This window comes from Rutidosis leptorrhynchoides, chromosome 5 (assembly GCF_046630445.1).
Source record: "Rutidosis leptorrhynchoides isolate AG116_Rl617_1_P2 chromosome 5, CSIRO_AGI_Rlap_v1, whole genome shotgun sequence".
Taxonomy (NCBI): Eukaryota; Viridiplantae; Streptophyta; class Magnoliopsida; order Asterales; family Asteraceae; genus Rutidosis; species Rutidosis leptorrhynchoides.
Genome location: NC_092337.1, coordinates 143,412,211 through 143,431,486, shown reverse-complemented (window position 1 = coordinate 143,431,486; position 19,276 = coordinate 143,412,211).

Here is a 19,276-nt window from a genome sequence, read left to right as displayed (position 1 = left end):
ATCTCATGTTCTTGGTGAAACCCTAAGTCATAAAACTTAGACTTTCAACTTTTACACAACCATAAGTTATGAAACTTAGATTTTGTAAAGTAGAATGAACATAAGCTAATGAGCTTTTGTTTAAACAAAGTAGAAGACCATAAGTTACACAACTTAGATCAAACACAAAAATGAAACCCTAAGCTAGAGAGCTTGGATTCCTAACAACACTTATGAGATCTCAAGCTAGCAAGCTTGTATCTTTTGTTTAATGAAAACACAAGTCACAAATCTAAAGTACAACCAATCAAAGAAGATCATAAGTTAATAAACTTTGATCTTAAATAAATTTTTGTAGAAATCTCAAGCTAGTAAGCTTGTATTTCAAACTTTCTTTAAGATCCATAAAGTAAAAAGTTGGATCTACAAGTTTCATGAAGATCATAAACATGAGTTTTGATCTTTTAACACAATTAAAGAGATCTTAAGTTAATCACTTAGATCTAACAAGATTATTAAGATTCAAAGTTAAAAAGCTTGAATCCTTCATGTTCTTGAAGACTTTTCAAAAAAAAGTTTGAATCTTACAAGAGTTATGAAGATTCAAGTTACAAAACTTGAATCTTTGATTATGATGATGATGATTCACGAAAATGAAGAAGAAAAAGAAGAAAAGAAGATCAAGAACACTTACAAGTTCTTCAAGTTTTAGAGAGAAGTTAGAGAGAGACTTGAGAGAAAATGTGTGTATGTGTTTGAATGAAATGAAATGAGAATGAAATGAGAGTTTAAAAAAAAAAGATAAAGTGGTGGTGGGGTGATTCATGGCCGACGGTTTTGGGGAGGGAATGGGGGGACCATTTGGCCTCATGTGGTGGTGGAATGGTGTGGTCCATGGTGGTGGTACAAAGTAATGTTGGAATGTTGGGTGTCATGCAACAAAGTGTAAGCATTAGTACATAAGCATGCAAGTTACTTGTCTTAATACTTACATGGGCTAGTTATTAATTACATGGGCTAATTAATCCACTAATTAGTCCACTAAGTTGAGTAGGTTGGGCCATGGAAGTCCATTAAGGTAAAAGTCCATTAAGGTAACTAGTGAGCATTAGTAACACTAAGTGTAATTAAATAAGCCATTAAGCCAAGTAATTGTCATAAAATAAATAACAATTAAGTTTACGTAGTCATAATATTCCAATTATGACAAAAGTTTAACGTGTACCAAGTACGTAGCTCGTTTTAAACGATAAGTAACACTAACGGTCGTAAATGCAGTCAAGGATCATGTTAAGTGATTAAGCACTTAATAACAAGTTGTAGATATTAATGAAAGTAATTAACATAATCAATGATCCCAGAATATCTGATGTTAAAGCTAAGGGGTATAAAATACTATTAAATTTTACAGGAAATACTATTAAATATGATACAATTTTACACAAGATATTTATTTATTTATAGAATGGATATACTTAAACCTTGCTACAACACTTATAGGCAGTGTACCTAATCGTACAGTAGTGTAGTTTTTAGTAAGTCCGGTTCGTCCACATGGAATCTTTTAAACAAAGCTTAACGCTATATTAGTTTTATTTTATAAAAATACAAATATATAAATAAGTAATATTATTATTATAAAAGGGGGTTTTTACCGTTTAATGACCGGTTTATCGATTTTTAAAACTTAAGTCGCAGTTAAAGCCAAATGTAAAATATTAAATAAATAAAAGACTTAATTTAAAGCGTAAAGTAAATAACGATAATGAAATTGCGATAAATAAAAGTGCGATGAAATAAAATACAATAAAATAAAGTGCGATAATTAGAAGTGCAATTAAATATAAAATAAAGGAAACTAAATATGAAATAAAAGAATTATGCTTATTTAAACTTCCGTAATCATGATGTTTGACGTGTTGATTTTAGTTTTATGCCCATGGGTTAATTGTTCTTTGTCCTGGATTATTTAATATGTCCATACAGATTTGTCCATAATAGTCCATCAGTCATAAATATAAAGAGCGAAAGCCTTAGTCAAATTATTCTTATTCCCGAAGTCAAATATTTCAACTAATTGGGGATTCGAATTGTAACAAGGTTTTAATACTTTGTTTAATGAATACACCAGGTTATCGACTGCGTGTAAACCAAGGTTTTACTACTTTGTTAACAATTACACCAATTACCCTTGAATGTAATTCACCCCTGTTTCAACAAGTCTATTAACTATTAATCCAGTTCCGTGTCCGGTAAAATGAATAATTATTGGTATTTATAGATATCCCGCCCACCGTACCCAGTCAAGCGTATGTGGTTATATATAAATACGTAAAATTATAAGTTTATATATTAAATTAACAAGGTATTGGTTAGTTAATATAAAACCCATTAATAGCCCATAGTCTAATTTCCACAAGTGTCGTTCTTTTATCCAAACCCCAATTATGGTACAAAGCCCAATTACCCAATTTTAGTAATTAGCCCAACATCATGATTACTTCGTCTTAAATAAGCATAATAACGGCTTAGCTACGAGACATTAATGAAAATAATATAAACATAACTTACAATTATTAAAAATAGCGTAGCGTTACACGGACAGAATTTCGACTTACACCCTTACAACATTCGCTAACATACCCTTATTATTTGGATTTAAAATTAAAATTAAAATTAAAATATAAATTATATATATATATATATATTTACGTATATATTGAGAGAGAGATAGATTTTTGGATATTAAAACTCGTCGAATTGTGCTGGCTTTTATAGGGATTTTCAAAATTAGGGGCTCCGCGACTCGCGGCCCTTTCCTTCTTCAAACTCCGCAACTCGCGGAGTTCATTTTTACAGCTCACTCCAATTTGGAGCCTTTCTTGCCGACGGTTTATAATATATTATATAATATATAAATAATTATAAGAATTATTTAAATATTATATTATATTTATGTGCATAGTTGACTTGTAATTTTTAGTCCGTTGCGTCGATCGTTGTGAGTTGACTCTGGTCCCGGTTCCGGATTTTCGAACGTCCTTGCGTACAATTTAATATCTTGTACTTTGCATTTTGAATCTTGTACTCTTGTAATTCTGAGACATTTCTTATCAATAATTGGAACCTCTTTGATTGTATTTTGTACTTTTGAGCTTTTTGGTCGTTTGCGTCTTTAATTCGTCGAATCTGTCTTTTGTCTTCACCTTTTATTATTTAAACGAATATTACTTGTAAATAGAACAATTGCAACTAAAAGCTTGTCTTTCTTGAGGAATAATGCTATGAAATATATGTTCGTTTTTAGCATTATCAAATATTCCCACACTTGAGCGTTGCTTGTCCTCAAGCAATATTGTCTTGAAATACTAGAATCACTTCTTTATTCTTCACACTTTGTACATCGGTGATTTCTATATGGCGGTATAAACAATGGTAGTAATGATATGGTTTACAGTCCCACATGACTATAAAAATTTAGATCCATTAAGAAATTGGATCTTTATGAAAACATTTGATCTTTTTGAAAATTAAATCTAGCTTTTACCCTAGATAAGTTTTCCGGAATAACCCTTCACCGGTGTTTGCAAATTCTTTTTGTGGGCTTGGTGGGTTTCAGATTTGAAAAATTTAGCTCAAAACTTATGGTTTTGTGTCACCCACTTGCTATCCTTGTATTAGGAAAGCAACACGTCCAGTTTACTTGCTCCGTATATTACCTTTCGATAAACTACCGTTCGGTTGTAAAGGAAAGCGTTGAACAAGCAACTGTTAAGGCAATGTCCCCTGACATGCTTTTAATTATGGTCTATAACGTGTCGGACGCAATTACTATCCTTTGTAGGAGCAATAGTAAAGCTCACCCTTATAATTTTTCGGTCTGGCACAAGGTCCTGTCTTTGACCATGCTACGCAACCACCGTTCTTACGGTTGACACCCGATTTTGTTCAGGTGACCTAATGAATTCCAGTTGAATTCCTAGGATTTTACGTTCAATGGAAATGAACGAATTGAAAATGGGTTTTCAGAAAACAAATCGGTTTATAATTTGATCAAAATATTTTCTCGTTCAAGCTCGAGTTTAGATATCATTGAATTCCACGAGTTTGAATTCTCAATCATTAAGGTCAATCTCTAGGATTGAGTAATATCAATCTTAAAAGCTGATTTTTGATCTTTAAGGAGATTATCCTTTCTAGGGATCCGATTCATTAGTCTTATCCAGCTAATTTGCACGGCGTCCTCCCCATTTTACGAGACAGATCCTCTCATGGTTAGGATAAGTCTGACCACTTGGCGACCCTGTTTTATGCTGAGGTCCGTGGATTTCCTGCTGATTTTAGAGATGACTTTTCTAGATTTTTCGTCAACCTACAGCTGGTCTGGACGACAACTTCATGACCTAAATCAAGAAGCGCGTTTCTTTTTCAGAAGACTTTACTTCCTTTAAATGATGGAATTGATTCATCGTGTAGATCCATCTTTCTTACAGTAAATCGGGTAAAACTTTTTATTTTAGTCCAAAGGAAAAGTATTTTCAGTTATTTGTTACAGAAATATGTGACATATGTTTAAAATTTCTTGGTAAATTTTCCCACACTTGGCTTTTATTTTCTTTTATTTGCCTTTTTATTGTCCTCTATTCCATTTTAAATGAATTCTAACATTTTAGTTTGTTTCTCAATTTATGTTCTTTCCGAGGTAACAATAATTTCGGTGTTAACACCTAGTTTTATCGTTCATAAATATGTATAAACATGATTTTGAGTTCATTTAATTGAAAATTTTGAAAAATATTACTAGAATTGGGTAGTCAGTATATAAGACTAGGGCTGTTCTTTATTATCAGAGAGCACTAGATTCTAATACAACTACTGCTTTACTAGTATTTTTAATGGTAACCAAGTGTATAAAGTAAAAATTTTAAAATCCGAAAGAATTTAACCCCTTCCCACACTTAAGATCTTGCAATGTCCTCATTTGCAAGAAATCAGTAACAATTTAAATTATTGAGGGTGATTAGCGTAGAAATGATTAAATTTTACCAAAGTTTCCAAACATATTGGCGTTTGTTTGCTGAATGATAAATGGTGCACATCATTTATTCATTCCGTCTTGTTGTTACATCACATTTATTTTTCATCTTGTCGTCAAAATTAGTAGCTTTTGCTGAACTTAATGCCAGTCTTTGAAAATGCGTTGTTTTACCCTGTTGTGTACATAAGATAAACTGCAAACATATATACATATTTTTGAAGTTTGGTATATTACCCCACATTCAAAAATTATTAAAATCTAATAATAAAAGTTAGAAAATTATAAAAACTATTACAATATCAACATAAGTGCTAAATGTAGTAGCATTACAAAAATAAAATAAATAAAACTAAATGAACTAGGGTTGTTACTGATACCAGTAGGGGTTCCATGCATAACCATATGTGTTATAAAATGCTTCAGCTGGGTTATAAGTAGGATACGGTGGTTGCATCTCTATAGACCAGGGAGGAAATATGGGCGTTGGAGTAGGAATATAGTTTCTACCTATATGTTGGCAATGAGCTATGATTTGGTTTTGATGAACTTGCCAATCTTCAAATGCTCGATGTCTAGCATTTTCATACTCTTGTGAAGCTATAAACCTTTGCATTTCTGTCATTTCATTTCCCCCTCCCACATTACCTGGCTGTTGGTTTCTCTCAACCTGTGGTTGTCTTCCATTATATCTTACTGCGGCGTTATTTCGCCTTTTCAAAACCTTTGCACCATGATATACATTTAAACCAATTGTATCGTGCGGTTCTGGTTCTTCGATTAATAATCCCCCCCCCCCGACTTATATCCACATTGAGATATTCAGCAATCAAAGTAATAAATATACCACCTCATATTATACTGTGCGGTCTCATCCCCCTAACCATAGCTGATAAATAATAACCCACACAATAAGGTATACTTACAGCGCTTTGTGGGTCTCGAATACACATGTGGTAAAACAAATCCTGTTCATTTACCTTTTCCTTATTTTTACCTCGTTGTGTAATCGAATTGGCTAAAAACCTATGGATTACTCTTAATTCAGCTCTATCAATATCAAGATAAGAGTAATTTCCCCCTTTAAATCGGTGATGGCTAGACATTTGACTCCATACACCATGCGTATCAAAATTTTCATCAATCTTCATACCGTTCAATATCAACCCTCGACAATCGGCAGATGCTAGCTCCTCAGGCGTATATATACGTAAGGCCTGAGCCATGTCTAGTAGAGACATGTGGCGCATCGAACCTCCTAACAAAAATCTAATAAAAGATCGATCGGTTAAACTAGCTACCCGATCATTTATTTCTATACTACACAATAATTCTTCACACCATACTTTATATACAGGTCTACGCATGTTGAATAATCGTACCCAATCGTTAAAAGTAGAATTACCATACCTCTGTGTAAGTAATTCCCTAATTGTCTTGGCCAATTCTACAGCTTCTAACGGTGCCCATTCTATTACCCTATGTACTTCAACAGCTTTAGAATGAAGAGTATGCAAGCCCCTTTGGTATTTTGGATAATCTATCCAACGTCTGTCTATTCTCAAGTTCGGGTACAAATTCTCCACGTGCATATCTGAAAATGTCATAACTGGATGAGGTATATCTTGTTTGTAATAGCTATCAACATCCTGTTGTTCCGCATTCTCAAGAGGAGCATTGCGAGCTTGGGATGAAGATTCACCCCTTTCAGTCTGCAAAACACATCAAACACAATTTTTGTGCATCCAAATATGCATTAGTGTCAGCAAAATCATCAATCAAAATAATTACAATGACATGTTCAATTTATATCAAACTTATGCTCATTTTCATATTTTTATCAAGTCTACACTTTTTCAAATAAGCATATACGAAAATGTTCGCCAAGTTCATAAGCATTCAACTCAAATAACATGTCAAAATAATCATTATTAGCAATTAAACAAGTTTCAAATAGCATTATCTCTCAAAAATCAAGTTCATGAATTTTAGACTTGAAAAAGTCCACTTTAATTTTCAAAAATCATGTTTAGGCTCAAAGTTTGGATCATTTAACTATCTAAACATGTTACACTACTTAATTTAGCAATAATTCATGACAAAAATTGGCCATAACCTGTTTATATCAAAAAGCCCCAAATTGCTCAAGAACACAAACCCTAGATTACTCAAAATTTGAAGTTTAAGGCTTCTAATCATGTTAAATAGCATCAATCTAGGTTATACAAGCATAATACATAAGCAATTTAAGCATAATTACACTAAAAAGCATCAAAATCAAATTGGGTATAAAATTGCTCAAGAACGCTAATTTTCGGATTAAATGGTGTTTAGATGTAGAAATTTACCGTTTTCCTTGAGTAATTCCTTGATAGCATCCTTCTCAACATGATTTTAGTAAAAAAATATGATGAAAAATGGTGAAAAATTTCGATTTTTAGAGTGCTTTTTCGGGATTTTTCGCAGTATATTTTGGTGTGGGTGGTGTGGACTGATCAGTTCCAGCGTTTTTATTTTTTTCTGTATTTTTGGTCCTCCGCGAGTTGCGGTGTTTGACCCTTACAAACTCCGCGAGTCGCGGCGTTTGGTTTTTTTTTATATATATCTTTAACTTATAAAATAAATATAAAATAAATTTAAAATTTTGTTTTCCTTGGTTTTTAGGACGAGGTCGTTTCGGATCGATGTCCTAGTCCGTCCCTCGACAAAATTTTAAAATTTGTCTATTTAAAGCGCGGTTTTAAAAGCAAAGATTTTTTTGGTTTTTTTAATGTTTTTGGCATACTTTAATTCAATAAGATTAAAAATAATGATAATAAAAGTTCTCGCCCCTCCCTCGGGTAAAGCAATTTCGGTTCAACGACCTAGTCTTCAACTTACGACGAATTTTAAAAATCATATTTTTAACTTAACGAAATAAAGTAAATTTTTGTTTTTAAATTCACACCAAACTTAAATTTAAAATGCATAAAATTAAAAATTCATATTTTAAAAATTAAAAATTCACACCAAACTTAAATTATATTTTTGTTTTTATACATACAAACCTATATTAAAAATATCAATTTTTCAAATATTTACAATTTTAAAGAAGTTTACAATATTAATTTAATATTTATATATCAATTTTAAAAACATGGTAAGAATAAAATTAAAAATCTTTTTAGCTTTTATCCCACTTTAATCAATCAAATATTATCAAAAATATGCGCCTCTCTTTTCAATAAAGTAATTTCAGTTCCATGACCTAATTTAACTCATGACGAATTTTTGAAATATTTTGGGTTGATTGATTAAAGATATTTATACCTTAAGAATAAACGTTAAATTTTGCAGTGATGTAATAAATTTTTGTATGATATCAATAATTTCGGTCGCAAGACCTAATTTCATCGAATACCAATTTAATACTTTATAGCAAACAAATTAGCGTTTATTATCAAAAGGTTAAAAATAAAAATAAAAACTGTACATACTTACCTGTGAAATAGATTTCTTAGTGATATGCTCTAGCCCACTCATAAGATAGTCGGACTAATTGATTTTCCATGGCTACATAGGCGTAACCTCGAGCATTCAGTGTTTTTTCTTCTAAACATATGAACGGTCCGTCTCTGCATAAAGTAACAAATTCGGTATTTGAATAGGTTTGATTATTTGAACATTTACCTTCGTGTGACCATTTTCCGCATTTGTGACATTTTTCAAGATGTCGTGCTCTTCTTTTCGCTGCGGATTTTGATTTTCCTTTACCAAATTGTAACTTATTATCTTCGCATCTGGATTCTTTTCTTACTCCGTCCAATCTTTCTCTGATTACTGATACTAGTTCACTCGGAAGTGTGTCATTATTACGTTTAGTGATCAAAGCGTGTAGCATTAGATCATGGTTTAGTTCACAGGAAGTCTTCATTTCGTAAAAAACTAAAAAAAATAAAAATTCAGAATGGGGGGAGAAGACTTGTTCTTTAGGGTCTGCTAGGGAAAGACCATTCGAGTTCCATTTTCGAGAACTACACGAAAACAGAAAATCTAACTCTAACAGAAATACATAAACCTCCCTATACTTAGTTGAAATTGTGATTAACATTATTTTCAATTGAATCATCAACAACTTGTATATCTTTGACTTTTACTTCAATCCATTTGTTGATTTCCTCCGTAACTTTCACAAATTCAACTAACATCGCCTTTTCTTTTGGCGATAAATTGGATAATAATCGGTTACATAACTTAAAGTTTCCCTTAATCTTAGCATCGTGAATCCGTTTATAAAGTTTCTTCGTTGAACGGTTAACAATGGGTTCATCTAATTTCGTATAATCAACGGCATTCTTTGTGATTGGATCATCATTAAGTGTTTCTTCATCTTCCCCACACTTATGCATTTTTATTGGTCTAACAGTTTTGGTTGGTGGAGATCTAAACTTTCGGTTCACAAAGGTGATCGATGTATCACCATCCCTAAGTGTCATTCTACCTTCTCTTACATCAATGAATGCCTCGGTGGTTGCTAAAAATGGGCGACCTAAAATTAGAGGAATATCAAGGTTTTCCTCCATATTAATCACTATGAAGTTTGCAACAAAGGTCAAACTTCCCACGTTAACAAGTAAATTATTTGCTATTCCAACCGGGTGTTTAATGGTTTGGTCAAATGATTGAACACCTATTTTGGTTGGTTTTAATTTACCCATGCCTAATCTTTTGTATAAGGAAAGAGGCATAATATTTGCACTTGCTCCTAAATCTGCGAGTCCATTATATACAGCACCATCATTAAGCAAGCAAGAAATGATAAATTCACTCGGGTCTCCTGCTTTAGTAAGTCGAGTTGGTTTGTAAACCTTTTTCGGGTGTTCTTTTCTTGGTTCTTTCACTTCTATTTGAAATTCTTGTTCACATTTTTCTTCGTTTCTTGGAATGGGAGGTTTGTATAAGAATTCTTCTTCATCACTCAAATTTGAATCCTCCCTATATTCCAATTTTGATTTTTCATATGTTGTTGATAACATATTTATGTTTTCATTTTGAAGGTTTTCTTGGGTGGTGAAATTATGATTAACTTCATTGTCAACTTCCATCAGACCATTTATGTAATGTTTAACTCTGTGACCATTAACTTTAAATTCAATCCCATTTAAATTTATTAATTCTATCGTTCCGTATGGGAAAACTCTTTTGACTATGAATGGTCCAGACCATCTTGATTTCAATTTTTCAGGAAATAGCTTGAATCTTGAATTGAAAAGAAGAACTTTGTCTCCTTCTTTGAATTCTTTTGAACTTCTGATTCTTTTATCATGCCATTTCTTCATTCTTTCCTTATAGATTAACGAATTTTCATATGCTTCATGTCTTAATTCTTCTAATTCGTTTAATTGATTTAACCGTAGACGTCCAGCTTCATGTAAATCAAGATTACATGTCTTCAAAGCCCAAAATGCTTTGTGTTCAATTTCTACTGGAAGATGACATGCTTTTCCGTAAACGAGTTTAAAAGGTGTGGTTCCAATTGGAGTTTTGTAGGCTGTTCTAAAAGCCCAGAGTGCATCCTCCAATTTTATGGACCATTCCTTCGGATTTGATCCTACGATTTTCTCTAGAATACGTTTTAAAGCTCAGTTGGTATTTTCAACTTGTCCACTTGTTTGTGGATGATAAGCGGTGGAGATTTTATGAGTTACTCCATATCTTTTAAGAATTTCTCAAGTTGATTATTACAGAAATGAGTTCCCCGATCACTTATTAAAGCTTTTGGTATTCCAAACCTTGCAAAAAGATGTTTTAAAAAGTTGACTACAACTCGTGCATCGTTAGTTGGGAGAGCTTGTGCTTCCGCCCATTTAGATACATAATCAATGGCTACGAGAATATATAGATTATTATGAGATTTTGGAAATGGACCCATAAAGTCAATACCCCAAATGTCAAATACTTCACATACTTGAATGACATTTTGTGGCATTTCATCACGTTGACTTATTTTTTCGGCCCTTTGACAAGCATCACAGGATTTGCAAAGAAGGTGAGCGTCTTTGTAAATTGTAGGCCAATAGAATCCAGCATCATAAACTTTTCTTGCTGTTAGTTGAGGCCCATAATGCCCTCCTGTTGGTCCTGTGTGACAATGGTTTAAGATTTGATTGGCTTCATCTCCGAATACACATCGGCGTATTATTCCATCTGGACAACTTTTAAACAAATGTGGATCTTCCCAGAAATAGTGTTTTATGTCACTAAAGAATTTCTTTCTTTTTTGGTATGACAATCCTTTTTCAAAGAATCCACATACTAAGTAGTTTGCATAGTCTGCAAACCATGGAATTTCATTATAATCTATCTTCAATAGATATTCATCAGGAAAGTTGTCTTTTATGGCCGATTCATTTAGAACTTCTAATTCGGGATTTTCAAGACGAGAAAGATGATCAGCGGCGAGATTTTCTGCTCCTCTTTTATCTCGGATTTCAATATCGAACTCTTGTAAGAGTAAGATCCAACGGATTAATCTTGGTTTGGCATCTTGTTTCGAAAATAGGTATCTAAGAGCAGAATGGTCGGTATAAACCACCGTTTTTGCTAGAACGAGATATGATCGAAATTTGTCAAAAGCAAAGACAATAGCAAGGAGTTCTTTTTCGGTAATTGTATAGTTCGTTTGTGCTCCTTGTAACGTCTTACTAGCATAATATATAGGTTGAAATCTTTTTTCAATCCTTTGTCCTAAAACGGCTCCCATTGCAAAATCACTTGCATCGCACATTAGTTCAAATGGTAGATTCCAATTTGGTGTTATCATGATCGGCGCATTAGTGAGTTTCTCTTTAAGAATATTAAAAGATTTGATACATTCATCTGAAAAGATGAATGGAGCATCCTTTTCTAGGAGTTTATTCATAGGAGTGGCAATTTTAGAAAATTCTTTTATGAAACGTCGGTAAAAACCGGCATGCCCTAGAAAACTCCTAACTCCTCTAACATTGGTGGGATGTGGAAGTTTAGCAATTACATCTACTTTAGCTCTATCCACTTCAATTCCTTCCTTTGAAATTTTATGTCTAAGAACGATGCCTTCTTTAACCATGAAATGGCATTTCTCCCAATTAAGTACTAGATTTGATTGTTCGCATCTAATAAGCATTCGTTCAAGATTAGCTAGACATGTTTCAAAAGTATCACCAAAGACTGAAAAGTCATCCATGAAAACTTCCATGCATTCTTCTATCATGTCATGAAAAATCGCCATCATGCACCTTTGAAAGGTTGCAGGGGCGTTGCAAAGTCCAAATGGCATGCGTTTGTAAGCAAAAGTACCATAAGGGCACGTGAAAGTGGTTTTCTCTTGGTCTTCGGGTGCTATTGGAATTTGAAAATATCCAGAAAAACCATCAAGAAAACAATAGTAACTGTTTTCGGCTAATCTTTCCAACATTTGATCAATGAAAGGTAAGGGAAAGTGATCTTTTCTGGTGGCGTCATTTAATTTTCTATAATCAATACAAATACGCCATCCTGTTACAGTCCTAGTAGGAATAAGCTCATTTTTTTCATTTGTGATAACAGTCATGCCACCCTTCTTAGGCACGCATTGAACTGGGCTTACCCATGGACTCTCAGAGATCGGATAAATTAAACCTGCATCTAGCAGTTTAATTATTTCTTTTTTAACAACATCTTGCATATTAGGATTTAGTCTTTGTTGGCGTTGCACATACGTTTTATGACCTTCTTCCATAAGGATTTTATGTGTGCAATACGAAGGACTTATTCCTTTAATATCATGAATCTTCCATGCAATGGCTGGTTTATGAGCTTTCTACACAGAAATGAGTTGTGATTTTTCATTTTCAGTAAGAGAAGACGATATGGTTACAGGTAATTCAGATTCACCATGTAAATAAGCGTATTCCAAATGGTTCGGAAGTGGCTTTAACTCTAATTTCGGAGGTTCTTCTATCGATGATTTATATCGATATCTGTCTTCTTCTTTTAGCATTTGAATTTCTTCTGTTGTTGGTTCATATCCATTAGCCATAAGTGTAGCTAACATTTCAGCTTAATCAATTGGTTTAGTTCCTTCTCCTAAAGAACATTCTCCTGTTCCTTGTAATTCTGGAAATTCTTCTAACAATTCTGCATGTGAATCTATAGTTTGAATATAATAGCATGTATCATCTGCAGATTGCGGTTGTTGCATTGCTCTATCAACTGAAAAGGTAACACTCTCATCCTCTATACTTAGGGTCAGTTTCTTACCGAACACGTCTATCATTGCTTTAGCCGTGTTTAAGAATGGTCTTCCTAATATGAGAGGAACTTGAGAATCTTCTTCCATGTCCAGAACAACAAAATCTACTGGAAATACCAAAGTACCAACTTTAACTAGCATGTTTTCCATTATCTCTCTAGGATATTTTATTGATCTATCGGCTAGTTGTATGCTTATTCTTGTTGGTTTCAATTCTCCAATGTCTAGTTTAGCGTATAATGAATACGGCATTAAATTTATACTAGCACCTAAGTCTGCCAATGCTTCTATTGAACTAAGACTACCCAGAAAACATGGAATTGTGAAACTTCCTGGATCAGATAGTTTTTCTGGTATCTTATTCAACAGCACTGCAGAACAATTAGCATTCATAGTAACGGCAGAGAGTTCTTCCATTTTCTTTCTATTCGATATTAGATCTTTCAGAAATTTAGCATATCTAGGCATTCCTGAAATTACATCAATGAAAGGAAGATTTACATTTATCTGTTTAAACATATCCAAAAATTTGGATTGCTCGGCTTCAAGTTTCTCTTTTTTCATTTTACTCGGGTAAGGAAGTGGTGGTTGGTATGGTTTAACATAAGGTTTAGCCTTAACTGTGTTATCTTCATTAACTTTTTCAACTACCGGTTCTTTTTCCTTATCTTGTTCAGGTTGTGGTTCTTGTGGAGTAGGAATAACTTCATCAGAAATTTCAGGTATTTCAGGTGGTTTAAGAGTCATACCACTTCTTGTGGTAATGGCTTTAGCTGTTTCATTCCGGGGGTTTGCATTTGTATCACTAGGTAAACTTTTCGGTTTTCTTTCACCTATTAACCTTGCTAGGTTACTTACTTATTGTTCCAAGTTTTGAATAGAAGCTTGTTGATTTCTAAATGCTTGAGCATTTTGTTCATTGGTTTGTTTCTGAGATGTGAAAAACTTCGTTTGAGTTTCAACTAGCTTCGTCATCATATCTTCTAAATTCGGCTTTTTATCATCAGTTTGTGGTGGTTTGTTTTGAAAATTAGGTCTTTGCTGGTTGTAAGTATTATTGGATACTTGTTGATTGCTAGGACCTTGTTGATTGTTGTATGGAACATTTCTGTTATAGTTCTGGTTTTGATTGTAAATCGGTCTTGGCGGTTGATAATTATTCTGATAATTATTTCCATGCCTTTGGTTTATGTATGAAATATTCTCTCTTTGTTCCATTATTAGCTCAATACTAAGACAATCTTTTGTCAAATGTGGTCCTCCACACTGCTCACAACTAATTCGTATTGAGCGTATATCCTTAGTCATCTTTTCCATTCGTCTCTCCACAGCATCTATCTTTGCTGAAATGGAATCTAAGTAATGGCTAGAATCGGCTCTAGCTGCTTTAGATGATCTAACGATATATTTTTCTTGGTGCCACTCATGTGAGTGGGAAGCGGTGTTATCAATAATTTTATAAGCATCAGTTTCTGTTTTCTTCATAATAGAACCACCAGCTGCTATATCTATGTCTTTTCTTGTAGTGATGTCGCATCCTTGGTAGAATATTTGTACTATTTGACAGGTGTCTAAACCATGTTGCGAACATCCTCTTAATAACTTTCCAAATCTAGTCCATGCCTCATATAGAGTTTCATTTGATTTCTGTGTGAACGTAACAATTTCTCCTTGAAGTCTTACGGCTTTAGATGCCGGAAAGAATTGTTTAAGAAATTTTTCAACTAAAACATCCCATGTGTCAATCGCCCATTCAGGTAACGATTCCAACCAATCTTTGGCTTCTCCCTTTAAAGTCCAGGGAAATAACATGAGATATATCTGTTCATCCTCCACTTCTCTTATTTTAAATAGTGTGTAGATCCTATTAAAGGTACGAAGATGTTCATTTGGATCTTCCTTCGGCGCACCACTAAATTGGCATTGATTAGTCACCATGTGTAGAATTTGTCCTTTGATTTCATAATCTGGCGCATTAATGTCTGGATGAGTAATTGCGTGACCTTGGCCAGTGCGTTTAGCTCTCATTCGGTCTTCCATACTTAAAGGTTCTGTTACTTCCATAATTGAATTTGTTGAATCTGAATCACTAGAGGATTCTGATTTAATGGTTCGTTCCTCAACAATCTCTGTTTGAATGATTGGTGGTTCCGGAGGAAAAATTAATGGTTCAGGATCTATGAATCGTCCCTGAATATTCTCCGGATTCTCAATTGTGAGGTCGGGTTCAAAAAATGGATTATCGGAAATTTGAATTGGAGTACTTGGTCGACTGGATGACGATTCTAAAGAAAAATTAACGGCGGTAATATTTGCTAAATGTCTTGATCTAGTTACAGGTGGTGAACGTACAAAAGGTGGTGAACGTCTTGCTCGGTGCATTCACTGAATATCCTATCCTATTAGTTTTTAAAAGGAAAGAAAAATTATATAAGTTATCAATTAATAGACTTTTCTGATTTTGCCCACGTTTCGAATAGCCAAAAGATGCAGCAGAGGGGCAGGATTCGTTTGGTCTCAATATAATTGAGTACTGTTTGGCTCCAATAACCCGGTCCACGTACAAATCCAACTATTACTACGAACCAGAAAATTTTGATGTCTATCAATTTAAGCACTTAAAATAAATTTTCGTAATTTTAAGAAATTTAGATAAGAAGTAGAATAAAAATCTATGTCCTAAAAACTAGAATTGCGAGAAATAAGAAAGAAAAAGAGCGCGTCGAAAAAGGTCGAAAAAGAAAAGGGTTGAAAAAAAAATAAAAGGCGTCGAAAAATAAGAAATAAAAAAAAATGACTTAAGAAACTTTAAAACACTCGACTAACCCAACCTTATTACTATCACTAACTTAAAATTAAAATTGAAAATTGAGATTACTAATTGGAGTGATAATTGATACATAGGTAAAAGGGCGTCGAAAAATGAAAGTAAGAAAGTAGCGCGTCTAAACTTAAAAAGGAACTAAAAACTAAAAATTAAAAGTTGCGTCCAAAAATATTAAAGCTTAAAAGTAAAACTATATCCCAAATGGCAATATCTTAAAAAGGAACTAAAACTTAAAAAGGCGTCGCAAAATTCTAAAGCACTTAGATCTTAGTCTAAAGAAAAAGCACTTAAGGGATTTTACGGCAAAGCCTAAAAATCTAGAAATAAAAATAACTATGGCAAAAACTATATTTAAAACTAAATATGAGCGAAAAATACAAAAGTTACGCTAAAACAATTAAAAATGGACAAAATATAAAAATATACTAAAAGTTGTAAAAAGTACAATTTTTATAAAAATATTATTTTTATATTATTTATTTTATAAAACTATTAATTTTTATATATTAATAAAACTAAATAAACTTAATATTACAAATTAAGTAAATAAAACTACATTAATTAATATTAATTAACTAATCAAACCCTAATTAGGGTTTTATTAATAAAAATTAAAATATACTCCGTAATTAATGCAAGATTAGGGCTTCCTGTGGCCTGTCAGAGAGAACTCCGCGAGTCGCGGTACTCCTAGCTGGAAAACTCCGCAAGTCGCGGGGTTTGATAATACTGGGCTCCGATTGGGCTGAAACAGTTCGGCCCAGTTTCGTTTTATAATTAAAATATGCTTTGGGCTTCGATTTTAATCTGGCCCAGTTCGTTTTTTTATAATAATTTGATAAAATAATATATATATAATTTATATAAAATATATTTCAAAATCTTAAAATAAAAATACTTATTAAAAATAAAAATCTTAAAAATAAGTTAATATTATTATTTTTTTCGGTTTTAAAATTTTTTATATTTTTTTATATATGTTTTAAATAAACACAAAATATTTAAATAAAACTTATATTTTTATAAAATAAAAATAAAGAAACTTTATAAAACTTAAATATTTAACAAACTCTTAAAAATATTTATATTTTTGTTTTTCTTTTTATATTTTCGAATATTTAAAACGTATTTTTACAAAAGCGTATTTTTTTATAAAAGTAAACTAAAAATAATTTTTTTTTTTATATTAGCGTTGCACTTCCGGCTTTTAAACTAGATTTTAAGATTCCCCGGCAGCGGCGCCAAAAATACTTGATGTTAAAGCTAAGGGGTATAAAATACTATTAAATTTTACAGGAAATACTATTAAATATGATACAATTTTACACAAGATATTTATTTATTTATAGAATGGATATACTTAAACCTTGCTACAACACTTATAGGCAGTGTACCTAATCGTACAGTAGTGTAGTTTTTAGTAAGTCCGGTTCGTCCACAGGGAATCTTTTAAACAAAGCTTAACGCTATATTAGTTTTATTTTATAAAAATACAAATATATAAATAAGTAATATTATTGCTATAAATGGGGGTTTTTACCGTTTAATGACCGGTTTGTCGATTTTTAAAACTTAAGTCGTAGTTAAAACCAAATGTAAAATATTAAATAAATAAAAGACTTAATTTAAAGCGTAAAGTAAATAACGATAATGAAATTGCGATAAATAAAAGTGCGATGAAATAAAATACAATAAAATAAAGTGCGATAATTAGAAGTGCAATTAAATATAAAATAAAGGAAATTAAATATGAAATAAAAGAATTATGCTTATTTAAACTTCCGTAATCATGATGTTTGACGTGTTGATTTTAGTTTTATGCCCATGGGTTAATTGTTCTTTGTCCTGGATTATTTAATATGTCCATACGGATTTGTCCATAATAGTCCATCAGTCATAAATATAAAGAGCGAAAGCCTTCGTCAAATTATTCTTATTCCCGAAGTCAAATATTTCAACTAATTGGGGATTCGAATTGTAACAAGGTTTTAATACTTTGTTTAATGAATACACCAGGTTATCGACTGCGTGTAAACCAAAGTTTTACTACTTTGTTAACAATTACACCAATTACCCTTGAATGTAATTCACCCCTGTTTCAACAAGTCTATTAACTATTAATCCAGTTCCGTGTCCGGTAAAATGAATAATTATTGGTATTTATAGATATCCCGCCCACCGTACCCAGTCAAGCGTATGTGGTTATATATAAATACGTCAAATTATAAGTTTGTATATTAAATTAACAAGGTATTGTTTAGTTAATATAAAACCCATTAATAGCCCATAGTCTAATTTCCACAAGTGTCGTTCTTTTATCCAAACCCCAATTATGGTACAAAGCCCAATTACCCAATTTTAGTAATTAGCCCAACATCATGATTACTTCGTCTTAAATAAGCATAATAACGGCTTAGCTACGAGACATTAATGAAAATAATATAAACATAACTTACAATGATTAAAAATAGCGTAGCGTTACACGGACAGAATTTCGACTTACACCCTTACAACATTCGCTAACATACCCTTATTATTAGGATTTAAAATTAAAATTAAAATATAAATATAAATTATATATATATATATATATATATATATATATATATATATATATATATATATTTACGTATATATTGAGAGAGAGAGATAGATTTTTGGATATTAAAACTCGTCGAATTGCGCTGGCTTTTATAGGGATTTTCAAAATTAGGGGCTCCGCGACTCGCCGCCCTTTCCTTCTTCAAACTCCGCAACTCGCGGAGTTCGTTTTTACAGCTCACTCCAATTTGGAGCCTTTCTTGCCGACGGTTTATAATATATAAATAATTATAAGAATTATTTAAATATTATATTATATTTATGTGCATAGTTGACTTGTAACTTTTAGTCCGTTGCGTCGAGCATTGAGAGTTGACTCTGGTCCCGGTTCCGGATTTTCGAACGTCCTTGCGTACAATTTAATATCTTGTACTTTGCGTTTTGAATCTTGTACTCTTGTAATTCTGAGACGTTTCTTATCAATAATTGGAACCTCTTTGATTGTATTTTGTACTTTTGAGCTTTTTGGTCGTTTGCGTCTTCAATTCGTCGAATCTGTCTTTTGTCTTCACCTTTTATTATTTAAACGAATATTACTTGTAAATAGAACAATTGCAACTAAAAGCTTGTCTTTCTTGAGGAA